The sequence below is a fragment of the Scleropages formosus genome, chromosome 16 (assembly GCF_900964775.1).
Source record: "Scleropages formosus chromosome 16, fSclFor1.1, whole genome shotgun sequence".
NCBI lineage: Eukaryota > Metazoa > Chordata > Actinopteri > Osteoglossiformes > Osteoglossidae > Scleropages > Scleropages formosus.
Window position 1 is genome coordinate 23076532 of NC_041821.1, and position 25017 is coordinate 23101548.

The 25017-nt window shown below is 40.8% G+C and overlaps 1 pseudogene; it reads left to right on the forward strand.

Annotated features, from left to right (window-relative positions):
• Window positions 1-1394: 1394 nt before the first annotated feature.
• Window positions 1395-7720, forward strand: LOC114912454 (uncharacterized; annotated as a pseudogene).
• The last annotated feature ends 17297 nt before the right edge of the window (window positions 7721-25017 follow it).

Genomic DNA, 25017 nt, shown 5'->3' on the forward strand with positions numbered 1-25017 from the left:
AGTGAACCACGGTTTGTCATTGTTGTATGTTAAACGAGTCCTGGTAGGGATGCACATATCCTCGCAGAAACTGACATATGTTACAGAGTCTGTGAGCTCATCTAGATCGCTAGCAGCAGCCTCAAAAACACTCCAATCGGTGCACTCGAAGCAGGCTTGTAAGTCCTGCTCTGCTTCCCCAGTCCATCTTTTAACAGTCCTTATTAGAGGTTTAGCTGATTTCAGTTTCTGCCTGTAGGTCGGTATAAGATGAACCAGGCAGTGATCAGAGAGCCCCAAAGCTGCCCGTGGAACAGAATGATATACATCCTTTACTGTGGTGTAGCAGTGGTCCAGTATATTACTGTCTCTGGTGGGACATGTAACATGCTGTCTGTATTTTGGCAGTTCACGGGAGAGATTTGCTTTATTAAAGTCCCCGAGAATGATTATAACAGAGTCCGGGTGTTGTTGCTCTGTGTCTGTGATCTGGTCGCCCAGCTGTTGCAGCGCTGCGTTCACGCACGCTTGCGGTGGAATGTAAACACTTACGAGGATGAACGAGGAAAATTCCCACGGCGAGTAGAAAGGCTTACAGTTGATGAAGAGCGCTTCTAGGTCGGGACAGCACATCTTCTTCAACGCTGTTACATCTGTACACCACCTTTCGTTGATGTAGAAGCATGTCCCACCGCCAGGTGATTTCCCCGCTGATTCCGCGTCGCGATCCGCTCTGAACAGCTGGAAGCCCGGCAGATGTAGCGCGCTCTTCGGAATGGCTTCATTCAGCCAGGTTTCCGTGAAACACAGAGCAGCAGAGTTTAAGAAGTCCTTGTTTCTTTGGGACAGGAGGAAAAGTTCGTCCATTTTGTTTGGTAAGGAGCGGAGGTTCGCCAGATGGATACTAGGCAGCGCTGTTCTAAAGCCACGCTTTCGGAGCTTTACTAGCGCACCGGCTCGCTTTCCACGCTTGCGCGTCTTGGAGCGTTTGAGCAGCGCCGCTGCACCTCCGACTCCGATGTCCAGCAAAACATCAGAATAGTCGAAAACCGGTAAAATGTCGGGTGGTGTGTACTGCCGAATGTTCAGCAGTTTTTCCCTGGTAAAACTGATTGTCAGAGTATAACTAAAGACAGGACAAACTAACAAAAACAGTAAAACAACTGTGGAGCTCCACACCGAGGCGGCCGTTCGCGGCGCCATCATGAAGCACAAATGTGTTGTGGTTCCTCCCAGATTTAGAGAAGCTACTTAAAGTGGTTAGGTATCTGATTAAAATTCTCCTTTGGATTCCTCTAGCGAGAGGTCTGCTAGGCTATGCTACACTAGGAGTCGGTCCCAGAGTAAACATAGGACATGGAGAGATTGTTTCTCCCAGTTGGCTGGGGAATGCTTTGTGATTCTCTCAGCAGTCGATGAGAGTACTGTTGCAAAAGGAAAGTTAAGTCTTTCCTGCCTGACCTATTGACACCCTACATTTGAAATAGAAATAGAAATATGGAGCACACCACATAGAGTCACGATAAAGAAGAACTGTGGGCTGCAGAGTGAAGATGGGGCAAATCCAAAACTCCATCGGACCTGGATGCCTACCAGTCACTCATAGCTGCTTTTCACTCTGCTGTCTCTTCAGCTAAAACCTCCTTCTTCCACAACAAAATACAGTCTGCATCTAAAAAACCACACAGACTCTTTGCCACCTTTTCATTCCTTCTGTGTCCCCCTCCACCTCCTCCTCCCTCTTCTCTCATTGTTGACAACTTTGCTTTGTTTTTCAGAGACAAAGTCAAAGCAATCACTGACAAGTTCTCAGCATCAACCTGCCCGGATAGCGCTGGACCTCCCTGTGAAGCTATCCTCTCCAAATTCAAGTCACTCCCCAAATCTGAAATCTCTAACCTCCTGATATTGCGCAGAGCCACCACCTGCTCGCTTGATCCGATCCCATCGTTGCCCCTGCATAACATTTCCCCGCAACTCTCCACCTTCATCTCTAAGACCATCAATTCCTCGCTCGCCTCTGGCTGTTTCCCAGCTGCCTTCAAAACCGCTCTAATTTCACCTCTGTTAAAAAAAAAAAAAACACCCTTGCTGGATCCCAATATAGCTGAAATTTACAGACCGGTTTCACTCCTCTCCTTCCTTTCTAAAACCCTAGAGTGGGCAGCCTGTGATCAACTGTCTGATGTCCTCACCCGGAACCATCTCCTCGATGGTTATCAGTCTGGTTTCAAAATTGGTCACTCCACTGAGATGGCCCTTCTGGCGGTGTCTGATGCCCTCCAAGCCACTAGAGCCGCCTCCCTCTCCTTGGTCCTCATCCTCCTCGATCTGTCTGCAGCATTCGACACACTCAACCACCTGATTCTACTCTCCTGTCTTAGACAGCTTGGGATCAAAGGTGCGGCACTGAGATGGTTTGAGCCCTACCTATCTGACAGATCCTATCAAGTGGTCTGGCGGAGCTCTCGTTCTTCTCCTCTGCCTCTCTCAACCGATGTCCCACAGGGCTCAGTATTGGGTCCTCTTCTTTTCTCCATCTACACCTCCTCCCTCAGTCTGGTCATAGCCTCCCATGAATTCAAATACCACTGCTATGCTGATGACACCCAGCTCTTCCTTTCCTTTCCACCTGGTGCATCAGACATCTCCGCACTCATTGCTGCCTGCCTGTTGGACATCTCTTCATGGATGTCTGATCATCACCTCCAACTCAACCTCTCCAAAACAGAGATTCTACACCTCCCAGTTGGCCTGTCTTCCTGTAACAATCTATGGATCAAACTGGGCAACTCACTCATTTCACCTACCCCCTTGGCTAAGAGTCTGGGAGTAACGATTGACAAGAGTCTGTTTCTCTCAGCACATCGAAGCCACAACCCGGTCCTGCAGATACATCCTGTATAATATTTGTAGGATCTGTCCCTACCTCACAACTGACTCTGCCTAACTACTTGTCCAGGCCATGGTGACTTCCCATCTGGACTACTACAACTCTCTCCTGTGTGGCCTTCCTGCTACTGTCATCAAACCTCTGCAGCTGTTACAAAATGCTGCTGCATGAGTTGTGTTTGATTTGCCAAAGCACACACACACACACATTTTCTGAACCGCTTGTCCCAATTGGGGTCGCGGGGAGCCAGAGCCTAACCTGGCAACACAGGGCATAAGGCTGGAGGGGGAGGGGACACACCCAGGACAGGACGCCAGTCTGTCGCAAGGCACCCCAAGCAGGACTCAAACCCCAGACCCACAGGAGAGCAGGACCTGGTCCAACCCACTGCGCCACTGCGCCCCCCCATTTGCCAAAGCATTCCCACGTATCTCCTCTACTCATTTCTCTGCACTGGATTCCTATAGCTGCCTGAATCAAATTCAAGACCCTGGTTATTGTCTACAAATGCATCAATAGAACTGCTCCCAGCTATTTATTAGGACTTGATCAACCGCTACACCCCAGTCAGACCCCTTTGCTAGTCTACTTTTGCTCACTTGGTGGTCCCACGCACAAAAGGTAAAGCACGGAGGTTCTCGGTTCTGGCTCCGTTGAGATAGAATGACCTTCACCTCTCACTCAGAACTGCAGAAACTCTGTCTTCATTCAAGAAGGGTCTGAAAACTCACCTTTTCTGCACCCATTTTGCCCAAGACCTTTCCAGCTCATGTATGGCGTAAATATTCATGCACTGCAACTTCATGACTATCGCCAAATAAGCCTTTGGCCGCTACTCCGGCACTGTATGCGATTGTTTGTGTATTGTATAATGTTAATAAAAAAAAAAAAAAAAAAATTGGTGAGAGGGTATCAGGATTTGTCTATCCTGTGTTTTATACACCCACTTGAACGATGAACATCACTGCAGCAAGTGGAAGGTAACAAACTAGGTTTACTTGAGAGTCACATGTCTGCACCCATGTCTCTTTCTCTTAACATAATGCATAAATTGTACTTTTGTTGAGATGTACGTCGCTTTGGAGAAAAGCGTCTGCTAAATGAATAAATGTAAACGTAAGAACTGTACAAAGTTTTTTTTTTTTTTCCTTTTTCTTTTAATAAGAAACAATTGAAATGTGGTGTATGAATAAATCAATTAAATGTCAGAGAAGGGGGTAATGGAAAAACCAAACAACACATTTATTTAGCAGATGCGTTTCCCCAAAACAACTTCCAAAGGATACTATGTAGTCTTATCAGCCCACACACCTTATTCACCAAGGTGACTTACACTCCTAGACACATTACTGGGTCACTCATCCATGCATTAGTGGAACACACTCTCTCTGACACTCACACACTGGTGAACCTGAACAGCATGTCTTTGGACTGTGGGAGGAAACTGGAGCACCCAGAGGAAACCCACACAGACATGGGGAGAACATTCACACTCCACACAGACCGAGTGGGGATCACACAAATTCCCTCTCACATCCCCTGGGTGCTATGAGACAGCAGTGCTGCTCGCTGTGCCACCGTGCCACCCAACAGCAAATGGAGTAGTCTTCCTGTGGTTGTGTGTAAACCTACCAACAGTGTTTTCATTATTGATTAAAGGAAGGTGAATACTGTCACTAAGTTTGACTTGTTAAAGGTGAGGCCTTTGACTAATAAAACAGATAATTAAACCTACTGATAATTTCACTTCATCTTCTGGAGGAGAAAAAAAATCCTTGTCAGTTCTTTGCCTGTCTGTAGCTTATTTGCAAACTGCAACATTTCTGATTCTCCTTGGTTGCCTGTCACCCGGCACTATAATAATACATTTTTCTGAGTATTTCACTTTGAAGGAATTACATTTTTAGTGACTTTAATTGCAGCACATGTATAAGCCGCATTTATTTTTTCCACCAAAGTAATGACAGATTTTCAGTTATTTAAACAAATTTTGCCAGATATCAAAATATTGCCTGCAGCATCTGTCTGGCCTACTGTTTTTAACATGTTTGTTTTGGCCGCTCCTGTCAGTAGTTTACTGATGCCTCAGGGATAAGGCTGTTCATTATTCCCCATCTTCCCACGCTGAAAACCTGCAGTCTCCATGTTGTTGCCTTCAGCACCACCTTTGCTTTCAAAATACAGTAAGAGGATAAAACTGTCATCACCTATGCAAGCTAGTTGTAGAGTTCCAGAAACTACATAAAATTGCCTTTTGTTGAATGATCAATTTAGAGGAGTAGGGCTATCACATTATACTTTGTTTCCTGGAGTCAGGGGTCCTCTTTAACCTTATAACAGCTGTGAACTCATATTGTTATGATGTAAAGTAAGGAAGAAGATAGTAGTACTGCTAATAAGCTGTAAAAAAGAATTGAATCCCTGAAGTTTTTATGGATTATTAGATATAAATAGAAAAATCAGACTCTACTGTTTTTGCTACTACTACTTAACTATTGGTTATACAGTTCATAAAGTTTGTCATAGCCAGGGGTAGATCTGGGAATAAGTTTTCATCTCCTATAAAGCTAGAGCTGGTCTTCCATAAATTCCTGTCCTGACTTGCACACTGGAGAGGTCACTCCAGCGTTGCCTCACCACAGCGACATAACATGGGGAGTGGCAGTCTACCGGTGATAAGTCATGTTCGATTGACATAGATTCGAGGCATCATTGGCTGTTTCCGACTGTGGGAGAGATCAACGCATCTCATTGCGCGTTGGGCAGTCCCCAGTCAGTAAGGTGCTGTCCCACCACAGTATGCTTGCTTCACTGGGTGCATGAAGCTTAAGGTTTTCCTTGACAGGCAGACAGAAACCCTGCACCAGGCAAAATAAGAAATAAAAGAAGGAGACCAGCACTTTGACTAGGTTGCTGGAATGTTCAAACCATGATTACTGGTCTATCTGGTAACATTCAGGAGATAAAGGACGCAAGCAAGACAGCAGTTATTGATACCGAACTGCTCAGATTGAAAGTGGACATTGCTGCACTCCAGGAAACTCACCTGGCAGAATCAGACATGGTGCACAAAAAAAACTTCACCTTTTTCTGACAGGGAAAGGATGCAGACAAAACAATGGAACATGACGTCGGTTTTGTTGTCAGGAAATCTCTGCTGAAAATGATACAGCCTGGTTTAAATGGAACAGAGAGAATTCTCTCCCTGAGATTGCACACACAACTGATGGGCCTGTCAACCTCGTCAACATTTACGCTCCAACCTTGTACTCCTCTCAAGAAATCAAAGGTGAGTTGTACGGCCAGCTGCAAAGAGTCATTCAAAGCATCCACAGTCAGGAGCAGTTGCTGCTTGTAGGCACTTTTAATGCAAGAGTGGGCACTGATTACGAATCATGGCCGACTTGCCTCGGGCAGTTTGGAAGCAAGAACGTAAACGGGCAACATTTGCTTGAGCACTGCACTCTCAATGACGTGTATCACTAACACTTTCTTCCAGATGAAGCATCAACACAAGGTCTCTTGGAGACAGACATGCTCCAAGCACTGGCATCAACTAGATCTCATAATCACAGGCAGTGTCACCTCAAAAATGTGCTCATGACGCATTCCTTCCAGAGTGCTGATTGTGACTTGGATCACTTCTTGGTGTGTAATAGGATCCAGCTTCAGCAGAAGAAAATCTACCACGCCAGGACACCAGGAAAGTGTGCATCAATGGCAGCACAACTAAGCCCTCTGATAAAACAAGGGAGGTCAGGATGGCTCTGGATGAGGTTCTCACTGCAAAACAGCCAGAAGGAGATGCTAAACAAAGGTGGACCTATCTGAGGGACACTCTTCACAGAACAGCACTCCTGGTGTTTGGAAGAAAGCAGGGTCAGTCTCAAGATTGGTTTGAGGCATACTCAAGTGAAGTCACTGCTGTAATGGAAGAAAAACGTGCAGCAGTACTCCAACACAGCTCCCACCCAAGCCATGCTGCAGGCTCTATGAACAGCCAGCAGCAAAGCCCAGAAAACAGCCAGATGCTGCGCAAATTACTTCTGGCTGCATCTCTGTGAGGGCATTCAAGTATCAGCTGACACAGGAAACATCTGCGGGGTCTACAATGTCACTAAAAAAGCCACGGATCCTATGCATCAAAATACAGCACCAACATGATGTTCTCTCTACGACAACTACACAGTAAGTGCAGAGAACAAAGGATGCCACTGTACGTCACCTTCATTGACCTGACCAAGGCCTTTGACCTTGTCAGTCGTGATGATCTGTTCAGGATCTCGTGCAAAATTGGATGCCCTCCCAGGCTCCTTAACCTGATTCAGTCCTTTCACATGGAAATGAAGGGCGTTGTCTAGTTTGATGGAGCTTCTTCAGACCCATTCTACATCCGAAAGGGTGTGAAAGAGGGCTGTGTCCTTGCCCCTGCCCTCTTCAGAATTTTCTTTGGTGTCATGCTGAGACATGCTTTTGGACAGTCGGCTGAAGGGGTGTACCTCAGTAAAAGATCAAACAGTAGACTATCCTGTCTCTCACCTGACAGTGAAGACCAAAGTCAGGCAGGTCCTCATAAGGGACTTGTTGTTTGCTGACGATACCATACTGGCCACTCACTCACAGGAGCAGCCACAGAGGCTCATGGGCCAGTTCTCCAAAGCATGTTCAGACTTCAGGCTCGCCATCAGCCTGAAAAGGACCAATATGATGGGACAAGGGGTTGAGAGTCCCCTTTCAATCACAGTTTATGACTATGAGCTGGAAGTAGTGGAGCAATTTACCTACCTCAGCTGCACAATCACTGAAAAGCTTTCTCTCGACTCTGAGATTGACCAGAGGATTGGCTGAGCTGCAGCAACCTTCGCCAGGCTGACGATGAGAATATGCAATAACAGCAAGCTGATGGTACGCACCAAGATGGTTGTCTACAGAACCTGCTTCCTCAGCACTCTGCTGTATGGAAACGAGTCCCAGGCTCTATAGTCCATACAAGAACAAACGAGTCCCAGGCTCTATACTCCATACAAGAACAACGCCAAATTGCCATTCGCATGCGCAATCTCAGGCACATTCTTGACATTCGGTGGCTGGACAGAGTGACCAATGAAGAGGTCTTAAACCAAGCCCAGATTCTGAGCATCTAAAGTCTGCTGCAACAGCACTATCTTCAGTGGCTCGGTCACGTCTATCGCATGGCACATGAGAAAATCCCCAAGGACCTGTCTATGGCAAACTTGCCACCGGCACCAGGGCGCTGGACTGCCCCCACCTTTGCTTCAAAGATGTCTGCAAACAAGACATGAAGGCCATGGGCATCAGAATAAAAGATTGTGAGGAGTTCACTAGTGAGTGTGTCCGCTGAGGGGAGGAAGTTTGGAAAGGTGTGAACCAAGCAGCAACAGAAAGGAGAGTGGAGCAAAAGGCATCACAGCCCGCAACACCAGGCAAAAGCATTTTCAAATGTGCCAGTTGCCAGAGAAACTACCTTTCCCATGTGGGACTTTACAGCCAAACCAAGCGCTGGTCTGCTAGTGCTCCCTGATCCAGTGCGCATGTGGTATGGTCTCTCAAGACCAATGGCTACCATCACTTCAATGTAATTTGAGCATGTTTATAATCATCGTCAAACAAGAGCGTGTTTCTGTGTCATCCTTTTTCTTGATATGAGTGATAAAAATCAGTCCAATAATGCTCATTTGTTCAATACCAGTCATTGGAGAATTGATATTATCAGAAGCAGCCTCTACAGTTTAATAAGTTCATTATCTGTTCTATATGCTTAACTGTGATACACATCTGCAGTGCTGCTCTCTTCATTCTTTTAGATCATAAGACAAACTCAAGGTTCATTTGAAAAACTGTACTTGCAATTTACAGTACTTGAATTGTACTGTCCACTGAGTTGCAATAGAAATCAAAAGGACAATTGCTGATGTAAAGAACCATTATTTGCTTTATAGTGCAACAACACTTTTTAGGCCAAAGTGCATCCAAAGCAATTTTAATTGTTTCTTAAATAATTTTGCCTTGAAGTTGCCAGTATTATGAATCTGGGAGGAGATGAGGAAGAAAGTTCAGAAAAGCTGTATTCTTAGTTATAAATCCCATTATTAATTGTTTCTTTATTGAAGAAAACTGCACAAAAATTGTGCAAAGCCATTTTCAATCTGATTTGCTCAATTTAAATTACAGAAAAATTCAACATATTGCAATCTTAAATGTTCAAGTAAACATATAAAATGAATAAATTATAATTCACACCTGATCGTACTTAACTACTTGTTTAAATCAATGTAACTTGGCATTCTGTCATGATGAATGCCAAGATTGATGTGGGTAGAACTAAGAGCAGAGTTTATTGGATGCCCAGAAAAACTCGTAGAATGGAGCAGTGCTGAGGGAGGGAATGATACGTGCAAGGTTGCTGGAGTGAAGACCGGATGTCTGTGCAGGGACAGGACAAATGAGGTCCATGGTCATCAGTGGGGTCAGGGTCCAGAGTTCCGTCGAGGAGCGGGTCAAATCGTGATCAAGGTCCAAGGCGTGAGTCGAATATGTTTTCTGAGGAGGAGCAGGTGTCAGTTTCAAATCGTTGTCTGAATCAGAGTTGGGGGGCTGAGCCAAGGTCAGGCACGTGGTTTATGCAGAGGTTTTGGGACTAGAAAAGATCACAAGGAAAGTGTGTTTTCTCCAAGAGATTTTGCATTCTTTCTGTAGTTGCAGAGTGACTTTTATTCCTTTTCCTTGACTGTATGCAGGTAGGGTGAGTAGATCTTATTTGTTTGATTGTCTGGGGGCATGACACACACACACACTCACACACACACACACACACACACACACACACACACACACACACACACGGTCTGAACCGCTTGTCCCATACGGGGTCGCGGTGAGCCGGAGCCTAACCCGACAACTCAGGGCGTAAGGCCGGAGGGGGAGGGAACACAGTCAGGACGGGACGCCAGTCTGTCGCAAGGCACCCCAAGCAGGACTTGAACCCCAGACCCACTGTACAGCAGGACCCGATCCAACTCACTGAAGGGGGCATGACAGGTTCACTTATTTTGAGCCTGACCCATTTTTCTAGTACACATATTTTCCACATGCAGTCGACATATGGAATTGCTAAACATGTGTATTATGTCATATGTGAAGGGCTGGTTCTGGTTAAATAATGAATTTGTGGAAAAACTAGAAGGATGCAAGGGGTTCACATACTTTCAAGCAGCATACATACAGTATTCACACATGGGTACACATACAGGTAAGCTGTGACCTGTCCTGATAATATTCAAGTAAATGGACAATCTTACAATCCTTAGTTCAATGACAAATAATCTGACCTCCTGGAAAATTAAGTTCAGCCATTTAATTATGGTCTGTGGATGAGACTAGTAATGATTATCTGTTAATGCTGACAATCTGATATTGACTTTACTCTCCCCAGAGAAGAGGCAGATAATGCATTTGTCTAGCATGGGTAGACCTTTACCTGGCTCATTAGAAACAAAATAAAGTGTAATTAAGATTCCAAAGAGTTTGCCAGTAAGGGGACACTTTCTTGTATCGTTTCCTAAATAGATTGTATGCAGTAAAATGAAGCCCAGTAGTAAGCACTATTAAATCGACACTAAGACATATACATAATCTATTCCAAATCTTCCTCTCATCATTTAACCCTCATGGAGAATTGATTTAACACTGCCAATATTATGCTGAAAGTATGATGGACATATGAACTTCTGCCAAAATAACTTGTTTTTTTTTTTTTTTTTTTTTTAAGCAAGGAAAAATGGCGCAATAGAACTATCCAGGTAATACTAACTTTTGTGTGACGTTTCTAGAGTCCAGCTGCAGACAGAATATAATGGGCTCTTTAGGGGTTGTAAGAGTGGTTAAAAGTGTCTGTAAGTTGACAACACCAATTTTAAAAATTCTTTATAACAGCATTTTTAAAACAGGCCTCAAATATGAAGGATGCCAACATCAAGGTAAATCTTAGGTATTATGAAAACATGGCCAGGATTACTTCAATAATAGTATCTTGTTTTCAGTTTGCCAAAGTAACAGTTTCTGTAAGGGTCAGTGCTGTGTCTTTGAAGTTTTGAGTATTATCTCTACAGATCCATATTAGTATAGCACACACCTGAGAACAGTTTCTGTCCAGTTCAACCATAACTTTGAGATCCAGTATTAATGAGTAAAGAGTGAATTGGTCTGCCTGAGCTCCTTCTGAGCTATGAAAATGAACTGACTGCAATTTTTTTTTCTTATGTTGTTTTAAAGTAAATTTAAACATAATATCACATTTTTTTGGAGTTTGTCAAAAAGCAAGGCATAGTAAATTATGTTTCACACCTCCCCCAACCAACCACACAATTGTCATGCACAAATCACATCTTTATGAGAAGGTATATTCCTTTGTATAGTTAAATTCTGCCAGTGCTTCTATAGACCAGAGATCTGTTTCTGCTGAGATGAATGTCTCTATCTGTGGTGTAGATGAGGTCTGACTACCTGCTCCTGTAGCTAGCTAGCTGTCTAGTGTCTCTAGTCTCTGCTAATTGTTCTAGTCTACAGTTAAAGTATATTGTCCCGTATAGCCTTTTCTGTGTATATTTTACGCTTATATTTTATGTAAATCTTTTATGGCATTATCTATACTACATACAATATTGTATACTTTATTGACAGACTCTGGCCTGTGCACTGCACTGTCTTCTCTTGTTTCTGCACGTGTCTGTTGTATTTATCTTTTCTACAAACACTGTATGTTTTGTGTGGCAGGGAGGTCCAAAGAGAAACAAAATTTTGTTCTCCTGTATGTGTAACTTACCAACAGGTACAATGACAAATAAAGTTAACTTTCACTTATCTTTAGTGACATTGCTCACTATGACAGTTTTGCCTATTTAATTATCTTTGTTGCCCACTGTGAACCTTCCAATCATGTTCTCTTTATGGCAAACCCAGGCTCACAAGACCAGAAGAACAGAAAACTGCAGAATGTTGCAGCACTGACAGTCACAATTTTGAAGTCAATAATGGAGAATCAACTATTAACAATGCAATCATAATCATTTCCAGGCTGAGTTTTTTGACTTAGTCCTTTTCTGTATGTTTCATTAATAGATCTGCTGAAAATCTCAGAGCTGTCAATTAAAACCCAGTGAAAGCACATTCAATGCAAAGCTAAGAACACTCATCTCCAGGGCCAGCTTTATCCTCAGGAATAGACCATTTCTGTACTGATGCTTATGTGATTATTTAGTGTTTTGGTACAGGAGAGTGACATGTACAATGGTCTGAGGATTTCTGTGGAGAGTAGAGGAAGTGTTTGTGCTTTAAATTATCTTATTAAGACAGTGTTTAAATTATCAGTACTCTAACTATAACCATATAGTTCTTGATGTTTTCTGATAAATGTCGTGGTCTTTATAAAATACAAACTGGACCCCACAAAGGCGGTATTGCTTTTAATTCACTTTTTCCTATTGGCACATTTAAGTTCCGTTTATAAATCTGGAAAGCTTGCTCAGTGATTCGCATCTGACTAAGGAAGACGATGTGCTGTGGGATTGTCTTCTGTTGACCTTCTTCCAAGTTTTCATCTAACTTATGCAGAAGAGCAGCATCACCTATAAAAACATTCTACAAACTACTGGTGACAAAAAACAAATCTCTAAACTTGTGCAGCTCAGTAAGATTATTTGAAAAAGACCAACTAACCATAGTACCATTATTATTTGGGTTAGAACCAACTCTGCTTCCAGTGTTTTACTACTTATCTGAATCTCCTTTGAAAAGATAAAAGCAGTAGTTTTACTTTAGCTAGGACATCCAAATGCTCCTGAAAAATTCATGAGAATGCAATAATATGATCTAGTAAGATCCTGATGTAAAAAGAGAGACTAGAGAATTTGATCTCCAAATACTTTTTCCATTACTTGGCGAAATATGCAATGTGCATTGAACAAACCACAAGGCATTTAGTTGAAGTCATGAAGCTGAACTCAAAAAGTTGAAGTTGAACTCAAAAAGGATTAAAAAAGGAAGTCTTTCCTTTGTCTTCCTCTGCCATTGGTGTTTGTGTCATGTTGCCACAGGGATTCTGTTGATGGACCCAAATGCAAGTGCTTGTTCGTTTAGTGGGGCAGGCAACAGAATAGTCAGGGACAGGAACGGGTTGATCGATCTTTGTACATTGTTCCGAGGAGCAGACAAAACCAGAGCCGAGGTCGCGAAGCAGAGAATCGAGGAACCAGGAAACCAAACCGAGGGAGCACAGGGTGGGTAAGGAGCAGGGAACAAGACAGGAGACAGGGAAAGAGGTTATCTTGCGAGTGAGGTTTCACAGTGTGGAGTGTCCGGGCAGCCTCTTTGTACCCTACCTCCCTGAACAGACACAGGTGCGATTGTTGGGCACGCCGTCAGGGGCATGACAGTTTGATTATGATCACTAGGAAGATCTATCATTAAAAGTGACTTTATTAATGCTAGGGAATCCAGTGACTCTACTGTCAAAAGAAAAAAGAAGCTGGCAAAAGGTCCACCCTCCCTTTAACATGCATTAGAACTTTTCACAACAGAAATATTTACATATTTAGGGGATGCTTCTCACCAAAGTGACCGCGATTTTCCCATTTTCACAAGGTAATTTAACTGAAGAAATTTTTAGAGTGCATGCTCAAAGGTACTACAGCTGCACATGAATTTAAAGCTGCAACCTTTGGGTTCAAAAGCAGCAGCACTAACCACTACAAGCTGCACCCTGAATCTTACCCAAACTCAAATCCCTAAAATTGTAAGACCTGCAATGCCAATGTATCAGATATCAATGATAGCTGAAGGGCTGATTAACTTTTTAAAGACTTTGTGTTGCATACCCGCTACAAATTGTTCAAGTGTATTTATATTAGGAGGTTGTGGCTCCACTTTTCATCCCTGTTGGCCACTTCCAAAAGTTGATCATAATTAAGCTGCCATCTTATTACAGCTTCTCATTCAAGTTCAGTCCTGCTACCATGACCTGATCGCTCAAATCTATGTGCAGAATTTGGCTCCAAATCTATTTTCCTTTGGCAGTGTTGTAAAACATTGTCCTTAAATTGGGCTGCGAACTGCTTCAACAACCTAATTCCTGGGTCCTGTTGATTTCTGACACTTTTGCCTTCTGTGGTACCTTGTCTGTGAAAAGCGAAATCACAAAGATTTTTCTGAGACTTGGAACAGAAAATTGCAGGTTGATATGTATTATCCAAGTCAGGAAAAAGGAGCTCCTGGAACAGATGGCTGTTGATTGCGTTATCTAGAACAGCACTGTGCAAGGCACCTCCTGGATTTCTGTCTGTGCTGTAAATCTTTGCCTTTTAACCTTAAGAGGTTTCAAGTGGTTGTGACTTCCAAGGTGCAGTCCCTTAGTGGTCAGTTGTGTTCACTGCCTCTTAACCTACAGGAGTCACTGAAAAGGCAGAATCTTCTGGAATAATCCTAACAGAAGTTTACTGGATCCAAATGGAAACGTGAAACCTTTACCTTTGTAATGTCCCTGCTTGAGATAGCACAGAATTTCTTAGTAGCATCTCATTTGCATGTTTAGCATTCTTCCCCATATGTCAACTTTCTGAGTCTATTTCAGTTTGACATTACAAAGGTAAAGCAAGCTTGACAACCTGAGTAAGCATGTAAGTCTGATTTTGGAGTTGAGAGATTTTGTTCAATCCTTCAAACTCCTTAGTCCCATAATCAATTAGACACAGTTCTGGAGAGTCTTAAACATTAACGTTTTCAAATCTTAACAGATACCTGAATAAATTTTTACAGCCACATTTTCAGCAGTTTCTGTTTTATTGAAGTGCTTTATGTAATACATAAAGTATATCAATTTTCTTCATGTTCCAGACTTTACTGAAATTCTACATTTACATTTACATTTGAATTTATTCATTTAGCAGACACTTTTGTCCAAAGCGAAGTACATCTCAGAAAAAGTACACAGGAGAGACAAATCCTGATAACCTCCTAACAATTTTATTATTTTTTTTAATATTAGAAGATACACAAGCAAGCAAATACAATGCTGGAGTAGTAGCTGATTAAAGGCTTCATCTGATGATACTCATGAAGTTGCGGTGCATTAACATTTATACTGTACATGAGCTGGAGAGATCTTGGGTAAAATGGGTCTGGAAAAGGTAAGTTTTCAGACCCTTCTTGAATGTTGATAGAGTTTCCGCAGTTCTGAGTGAGAGGGGAAGGCCATTCCACCACAACGGAGCCAGAACCTCCTATATGTAACTATCAATTTAATGTTAGCTTGTTTATACACCGGTATGAGAAATTGACTGCCCTTCAAAAATCAAATGACTATCTATATCTGTTTGGTGTAATCCACTTTTTGTAGTTTTCATAGCAGCAAATCACTTAGGAGAATAGTGTCTAAATAAATGCAAATGAATGAAATTGAACTCCTAGAAAAAATCTGGTTGACACTGCATCAGAGTTTCTAATCAATTTCACTTTCATGCTTAGCACATAAGCATGAGATTTTGAGCCCAACAAATGCAGGAGCAATAGTGGGGAAAACAAATAGTTAACAAACTGGTATGATATTGTCATGATATACACACACCTGAAACACCTCACTAACTTTTTCATGTATATTTGTCCAGCATGCTGAATTAAAGATTGAACATTCTGCATTCTGAAGTATTTAAGTATTGTAGCTTTAAGTACACTAGGTGGTCTACTTTTAAAAAGTGTTTTAATGAAGTGCAGATGTTTGTCATGTATGTGGCACGAGCTCTGTTGGCCTTTTCCTGTGGTCCTCTAGGGTAATCTCCCCAAGGTTGTGACATTAAAAGTGCATTTTCAGCTAAAGGTGCCTCCACCAGGTACTAAAGTGTGGGGGTTCAATACTTATACAAACTGCATATTTAAATCCCGTTTTTATTAAATGCTTTATAAATAAAACACTGTCACGTAAATTAATTTTGAGCTTCAGTGTTTTTTTTTTTCTTTTTTTTTTTTTTAATACTGAAAATTGAATTTCATTCTGTGATTTATAATTTAGTAAAATGATGGAAATGATGAAATTAGTTAGGGTTCTGAAAGCTTTTTCAAAGTAGTGTGTCATATACACAGACCCAAAAATGTTTTTTTTAACATTCATTGTGATTCCAGGTTAATTATATCACGTTTATTCATTTAGCAGACAGTTTTCTCCAAAGACATGAACATCTCACAGGAAATGCAATGTCTGCATTAAATGAACAGAGAGAAAGAATTAGACGCCAATGTGTTATTCTAAACCACAGTTAATTTGTTACTTTCCACTATATGAACTGATGTACATCATGAGTAGCAGCATAAAGGTTTAGCAAAATAATCGACAATTCCTAATCACATTTTTTAAAGAAACATTTACATTAAATGAGTAGCTGTGTGAGAGTTTGTCCGTTATTCAACAATTATGATCTCAAAGTTATAGAGTGTGGAGGAGAAATTGAAGTGTGAATGTGTTTTGACAATGAGTACTGCATAAGGACTGTGTGTCTACAGAAAATTGTACTGAAAAATATAACTGCAGGGCAGAATGTTGTTATTGAGGGATGTTATAAACTATCGTAAACTATAAAACTCAGGCTACTGTAAAAGCAAGATGTATAACTGCCTGCAAGACTGTGGCGATCAGTTGTTGTTCCTGGTATTGCCTGTAGATGGCAGTAGTGTATGGTAGGTACAAGAAGGATACCTAAGGAGTACGGAAATAGATTTCAAGAAGAGTTACTGAAACACATGTAGTAAAAACCAGCGTGGATATTAAAAGAGGATACACACCAGTTAACAGAAATCATTCTCGGTGTGTTCATTGAGTAAACACAACAAAGACAAAGGCCAGAAGAGTGGTGGTTTAGCTGAGTAGGTAAAGGGCCTCAGGGTTATGAGATAAGAGCATTCCTAAGGAAAAGAGTGCCTTCCATTGCATGAACTGCCTCTGTAAACTAAATGGAAGCAATGGGAACTAGGTAGACAACATTATAACCATTGCAATGAATACCATGAACTCATCAAGGTTCAAAAATGCATAAAGTTTGGGATGAATTTTTGTTTTTTGGGAGACTCTGCCTAGAGAGTGTGGCTCTACCTTCGGCCAAATACCTATAGTGAAAACTTTTTCTTTTCTTTTGTTAAGTCTTTAGTTAAAATTGCTTGTGCAAATTTCTTCCAGAAAGCATGAACATTTACACATTACATTTCCATTAGAGATCATTGGAGAAGTGAGTCCAGAAGAAGTGAGTTTTAAAGCCCTTCTTAATTGGTGAGAGAGAGATTCTGCAGTTTTGAGTGAGAGGGGGAGGTCATTGCACCATATCGGAGCCAGAACCGAGAATCTTCGTGCTTTTGCTTTTGGACCTTTTGTGCATGGGACCAACAAGTGGGCAGAGCTGGAGCAGCATAGCAGTCTGGCTGGGATGTAGCAGATGATCAACTCTTGCAGATATCAAGGAGCAGACGCATTTATGCTTTTGTAGGCCATAACCAGAGTCTTGAGTTTGATCCGTGCACCTATAGGAAGCCAATACAGAGAGGCGAGGAGGGGAAATATGTGAAAATGCTTCGACAGGTCAAACACAACTCAAGCAGCACCGTTCTGTATCAGCTGAACAGGTTTGATAGCAGTAGCTGGAAGGCCAGACAGGAGAGAATTAAAGTAGTCCAGGTGGGATGTCACCATGGCCTGGACAAGTAGTTGCGTAGAGTTTGTTGTGAGATAGGTGCGGATCCTGTGGATTTTGATGCAGGATGTATCTGCAGGACCCTGTTGTGGCTTCAGCATGTTGAGAGAAAGATAGACTTGAGTCAATGAGGTTGGCAAAATGAGAGGGGAGAGGTGTAGATTGAACTTTATCCATAGTATTTTAAATCCCACCAGTTCTTCAAAGAAATACTGACAGATCTATTTATGCACTGCCTGCTAAGTCAGCTCTACTACTGTTGTTGAAACAGCACGTGACAAAAGTGTACCATATTTTCAAGACAACATTTTTGTTAATTTATTACAATTATTTCTCATACTGTTTACTATCATTCTGTTGGTTAACGTTGTTTACTTGCAAATAATTTCATTGTGGCTTATAATAATAATAACCACAATGACAATGACGATGATGATGATGATGATTAAAAAATAAAGTCTTTTTTTTCCTGGTATGTCATCCCTTGAAGATATTTCAAAGCTAGGTTAACATTATGGATGTCACTTACAATATAGTGACTTATTGGAAAATTCAGCTCTCATCTCGAGTCTCTAAGCTTTCTTTCAGCTGGAGAACGAAAATAAATCGGTCAGCCAGTACATGAGAGAAATTTTCCCATTAAGCTGCACATCATCAAACAGCTCTCTGTAAGTATCCTTCAGCTTTCAGAGGGTGGTTAAAAGGGGAGCTAACTTCATCTTTAGGGAACTTTTGCAGGTCAGTTAAAGAGAGAAATGACAGTTTCTTGATGTTCTCGTCACTTTTCTTGTCATGTGATCTCTGAGTGGATCTGTTTGTATCAGTGCTGGGTTTCTTCTCTTTCGTGCAGTCCTTTCCTCTGAGAAGTTTTGCAGGCACGAATGCTGCAAGTGCTTTTCTTCTTTAAGTTTTCCGATCTAATTCTTCAATCCATCAAAACATTTACTCTTCAGAAGCTCAAACAGAATATAGTAAATAAAAAATCTAAATTGTCATCTCACTCCTCATGATGATTTTTCTTACCTTTTTGCAAGAGAAACAACACGAAATAATAATTGATAGGCCTAACACAAGATATGTTCTCTGAGAAATGGTTCCATCATCAAGTGTTCTTTGTCAATCCTTAAAGCATTCGGCAAAAAGATTAAGATGAAGTCTTACACATAGAAAGAAAAACCTTGCGAAAATCATCAGATTCAAATTCAGAGTCTTTATTTCAGGCAAGTTAACTAATTTCAGACAAGTATGCTTGCAGCTGCATTGTCATGGCATCGTGTTACTGCCTCACACAACTAGTAATGTTTTTTTTTTTTTTCCAAAAAAACTTTCAGGTGTTGTCTTGCTTTTACTTTTCATTTCTTTTTTAACATAATAAAGAGAACTGTTGGGTCTTTGCACCAGGTTATTCTTCAATAGTTGATGGCACAATTTTTGTACCACAAATCAATAATTGTTTTCAGTTATTATTTGCAGTTTATTTATTTTCCAAAAAACAAACAAACACACACACACACACACACACACACACACACACACACTTTCAGAACCGCTTGGCCCATACAGGGTCACGGGGAACCGGAGCCTACCCGGTAACACAGGGCGCAAGGCTGGAGGGGGAGGGGACACACCCAGGACAGGACGCCAGTCCATCGCAAGGCACCCCAAGTGGGACGCAAACCCCAGACCCACCGGAGAGCAGGACTGTGGTTCAACCCACTGCGCCACCGCACCCCCTCCCAAAAAACATGTGGCAATAATGAGTCAAGGTCTTTTCTTTTCTTTTGTTTTGTTTTCTTTTCTTTTTTCTTGAGATCTCATTCAGGTATTTCTCCACTTCATTGCCCCAGTAGTTTTAGGGCTAACAGTACAAAATATTTCTTTGTTGTTTTTCTTAATTGTATTTCTTTATGGACTCTATACTCCCGTTAAGTCAATGAAATTCCAATAGTTTTCAAAGGAGTTTTTTTTTTTTTTTTCCCCTCTCATTTTATTGAGCATTTTAAATGGTCCTGTTTACGTGGTTTCACATCTGTTCTTTATTCAGAGTTATGTATTATTGTCAGCAGCAACATATCTAAAAGATGTCTCAAACAATTATATTTCTTCTTTGCCATCATGATTAAATTCCCTAAATAACCGTGACTTGGTATTCCAGTTCCATAGCTTGCTTTAAATAAAAAAACATTTTGTGATGTTTACTGCCTACCACCAGTAAACACTTATTGAATGTAATCAATTGTAAATGGGAACATTGTCTGGGGTTAGTTGAGATTTTTATGTTAAGAGTTCAGATCTTGACTTAGCTACATATACTTAATTTAATACATTGGTTTAAATGAGTCAACTTGTAAGTCTTGGACAAAAATGCTCACTATGTTAATGAAATTCTTTATTCTGACCTCAGCTGCAGTATATAATGACATTTCATACAGGGGAAAAAGGAAAAAGGAAAATGAAAACAATATTGGTGACATTTGTGCTATAATTCCAGTAGCTCTGTCTCATGCACCTGTTCCAGGGTGTTGCTGATGGATTCTGAGTCCATATTTTTACTCCCAGGATGATTATTATCCCTGACGGTTCAATCTGAAACACCTGAGGTGGGAGTTCTAATATTCACACCCTTCTTCATTAATATTATTCTAGAGGCTGGTGTGCAGTCATGACTTGCATATTAATAATTTATTCTTTCTAGATAACAGCCAAAGTTTTTTTCAGCTTGGTTAAAATATTGCTGCTTTAAAATATCAGTTAAGTGGCATAATAATAATAAGAATAATAATAATAATAATAATAATAATAATAATAATAATAAATCTCATTAATACTTTACATTAATTACTTGCTCAAATTTCACACTGTCAGATAAACATAAGAAACAGATTATATATGCTTGATCTTACAGATGAACCATTAGTAAAACAATCATTAGCTTTGCAGGGAGTGTTTTACACTTAAACAACATCCATGATTCTATACTCATAAAAGGCACTGACAAAGTTACTTTTTTTAAATTGAACAGTTAAAATATCTGCATGCTATGTCTTATGAACCTTGGCTGTGTCATACTAAAAATATTTCAATTCCTATGTTACAGTTTCAGGTCGCCCTGTATTGCCGGGTTAGGCTCCGGCTCCCCGCGACCCCGTATGGGACAAGCGGTCCAGATGGTGTATGTGTGTGTGTGTGTATGTGTGTGTGTTACAGTATCACAAATGAATATATCAAATGCTTACAAAACCATGATGCCAACAGGAACTACATTATATTGTTCCTTTGGAAAATAAATGCACACATTCTGGAGTGTTAATGTATTTTTATGAAATGTGTTTTCACACCCGGGGGGTGCGGTGGCGCAGTGGGTTGGACCACAGTCCTGCTCTCCGGTGGGTCTGGGGTTCGAGTCCCGCTTGGGGTGCCTTGCGGCGGACTGGCGTCCTGTCCTGGGTGTGTCCCCTTCCGGCCTTACGCCCTGTGTTGCCGGGTAGGCTCCAGTTCCCCATGACCCCGTACAGGACAAGCTGTTCTGAAAATGTGTGTGTTTTCACACCCCATACCCTTGAAAAAATCAACACATCTGAAAAGTTGTTGACTTAAAATCTTACTTACATACACAAATGTAAATATGTTTCAGAATCATAATTCAGGTATATTTATGCATGCAAGGTACAGAGTCAAACCTGACCCATAGCAACCACTTGTGTAGTTTTCAAGGCAAGTCAGAGGAGGAATGGAGCCGTCGCGTAACCTAAGCAGGGCTCGAACTCCAGCCCTGCCACACAGCAAGGCACTGGTCAAACCTGCTGTGCCACCATACCCCCCAAATCCATTGATACTTGGATTAAAAAAAAAAAGTGTAATAAAAAAAGAACAGACATAGCTTCATACTGTATATATTCTGTACAGGGGGTGTGGTAGTCCAGTGGGTTTGGCTGGGGCCTGCTTGTGGTGGGTCTGGGGTGTGAGTCCTGCTTGGGATGCCTTGTGGCGGACTGGTGTCCCGCCTGGGGTGTGTCCCCTCTCCCTCCAGCCTTGCGCCTTGTGTTGCCTGGTTGGGCTCTGGCTTGCTGTGACCCTGCTTAGGACAAGCGGTTCTAGACAGTATCTATATGTATACATTTTCAGTACAGCATTTCCTAGAAACCTGCAGTATAGGAATAAGTGTAAACGAGGTAAAACTCAATACATCCGGATTAATCCAAAGGTGATGGCTGTCAAAGACTGATTTGTAACGTTATGGAAAGCCCAAACCAATTATGTCTATTCTCCATACTGCCCCACTAGACGTCTCCCTCAAATAACACATCTTACAGCTCTCTCACCTCCGTAGAACGATTTAATGAGTGGTTTGAACGGTGGCCTGACAATGAGCTCTCCTAGTTCTGTTGGTTGTGAAGGATAACCCAGACCCACAGTATAGCATCAGTGTGTCTGGAAATAGGGCAAGCCTTATTACTTACTTATTTTTAGGACACCTTTTCCTGGGAAATGCAGTCGCTTAGAAATATAATGACCAAAACTAAATGGTACACATCTTTGAAAAACACAAATCCAAGCAGAAATGTGTAACAGTGTGATACTTGCAATCTATTTATAAGCTTGATTCAGCCTTAACATTCACGACAGTAAAATTTGTAAATACTTTAAAGGGATTATATTATGAACTAGTTAATTTGAGTACAGACATGGTCTGCAGGGAGAAGCTCATTAAAAGTATTATTTATTGTACAGCAGTGGGGTGAAAAAAAGCACAACACGGTCATCAGTGAAATTTGTAACTCATTGTTGCCATTAGTCGTTTTAGCCCTTGACTCTTGGTGTGACTCTGCTTCTGGAAATCCTCCATGATACTGAATTGATTTCCCAGTGAGAAAGATAATTACTCTCTGCAGCACTGTGGAGGGAATGTGTGAACAGCCTGTTAGCAGCACTCCTGTGGCAGCCTACCTCAGTTCTTCGTCCATCGCCAGTCCAGTCGGGCTCCCCACAAGTAACCCTAGAAATGCAAATAATAATGTACTATGTAATAAAACACCTAAGATAAAAGGCATCCCTACACTATGTTCACTGCAGAAACTATAAACCACTGGGTTTTATTAACTTGGGTATGCACACACTGAGAGCTGCAATACACAAGATGAAAATCAGTGTGGAAAAGCAAAGAATAAGTACTGCATTACTAGTATTATGAAGGCAGTTTCAGTTTTCTTAATCAGCTTTATTCATCATGAAACCTGGATGAGGGCTGTTCTGTATTTGCATCTCCTAAATAATAATAAGTTTTACTGGTAAGTGTATTACTGTTTGTGTGAGAGTAGGCGGATGCATTAAAGCAAGCTTTTTAAATAAGAGTGTAGAGAGCCCACATGGAAAGAGCTTTGGATGCGGGTTGCTGTGTAACAAAAATCTACTCTATCATGCAGCAAAGACCTTGTTGCATGACTCTGTCCACCATTACTATTCTTGCCCATGACTTGGGAGGAGGGCACTGTATGGCAAGAACCTGTTTGTACAGTCAATTAATCTGTAATATCTGTAGCCCTTGAAATCTTGAGCTTTTTAGCATTGACTAATGAGTTGCAAATGTCGACAGTCAACAACTTCATTAGATGGACTTGGGGTGGATAGGGGATTTTCTCCATAAACAGAAAATAGATTGGTGTGCCTGAGTCCAGTTAACTTAATCACCGCCAATCCAGCACTATAAAGGGTGTCACATTCAATTTCCCTCTTGGAGCATACTGCTGGCTTAAAATGACCAGCTGCATCACTACAGACATTTCTCCTAGAGAACATGGTTGAACATTAGTAAACATCTAACAAATAAAATAATAATTAAAAAAACCCTTCTCAGTATAACTGGCAGTCCTTAGTGTATTGCATGGCAAGGCAATTACTGTCCTAACATTAAAATTTTTTCTTACTTTGGTACATCAACTTTGGCTACAGTTTTGATAGTTCCAGAACCTATTAATGTTGACATTTGATAATAATTTAGTAATTTTCTGATTACATATGTATTATTGGATGCTGCTGTAAAAGTCTAGGATGTCCAGGATTGCATGTGCAGTAGATAGTGAGTGAGTTCAAATTCATCCATTCAATTACAGCTCAATAAATACCTCTACAACAGCAACGGCAGCACAATTTTCACACTATTATGTGGAACATGGCATGCAAAGCGAGAGGTTTAATGACTGTGGTAAATCTATAAAACATTAATTTATGATCCTAAGACATACTGGTGTTAAGGTATATTGTGAAGAAAGGCAGGAAACTGTTCCCTGCATTTTGGTATGTGTCATTGGCTACAAACAAGAACATTGTGTCCTTTTTCAACTGAACTCAATTTATGAAGTTGTAGAATAACAATAATACTACAAGTATGGGTGATTCTTATGTCTATGGCATCTTTAACCCAAAACAACAACAAGAACAGCATTTAAAATGATTTTGATTATAATAATAGCATCGTGTTCCGTTCTCTTGTCTGTAATGAAAAGGATAATCCATATACGTGTTATAAATATGTTTATGGAATAGAATGCAGTTTGAGCACACTTTATCAGTATGCAGTTGTAATGATGGTGAGCCACATAGTAATCATTCCCTTAAGAGGACACTGCTGCCTTGTCGCAGAGATAGTTCCTTCAAAGCATGATTCATTATTTATTTTACATGTCTCTTAATAAGATTTATTGTACAAGAAAAATGAACATTCATTGGAAACAAAAAGCTGATGATAAAAGAATAATAGAAACTTGTAGACATGGAAATAATCAAAGCATATCGGTGCTATTGTTCAAAGTTTAGGAATTTTAAATTTCCTCAAAACAATGTAAACATTGCCACCTAGTGACGCATACCAATTAAACTTTAATGAATATAAAAGTCTAATTTTAGAAAATTTCAGTATTCAAGTACCATCTTAATTCAGTTATGATGGTAAATATGGAGGAAAAAAAAATAATAGAAATGGAAAGTAATCCCACTGATGAGAAATTGCATTGCTAATTGTGCAGTGTAAAGAATGCCATTTATGTCATGAAAGTATTGTAAAGAAATAGAAATTGAAAGAATAAAAGAATGATTCTGTGTTCTTTGAAGTAATTCACTTTAGGATATTTTGCATTGTGTTCAAAATGCATATATGCACTATTAACCCAGTGAAAAATTTATTTTCAGAATGAGAGTGAGTGAGTGAGTGAATGAATGAATGAATGAATGAATGAATGAATGAATCCTACTGCACTGAACTTTTCAACAGAATGACATAACATTCATACAAATTTATACTAAAAGTCCTTGAATTGATTAATGAACAGGTGATGTTTCTAGACAATTTAGCTAGCTCATTGGTACAGCCATACAGTACATGCCTTGGACTATCCAGTTGCTTAC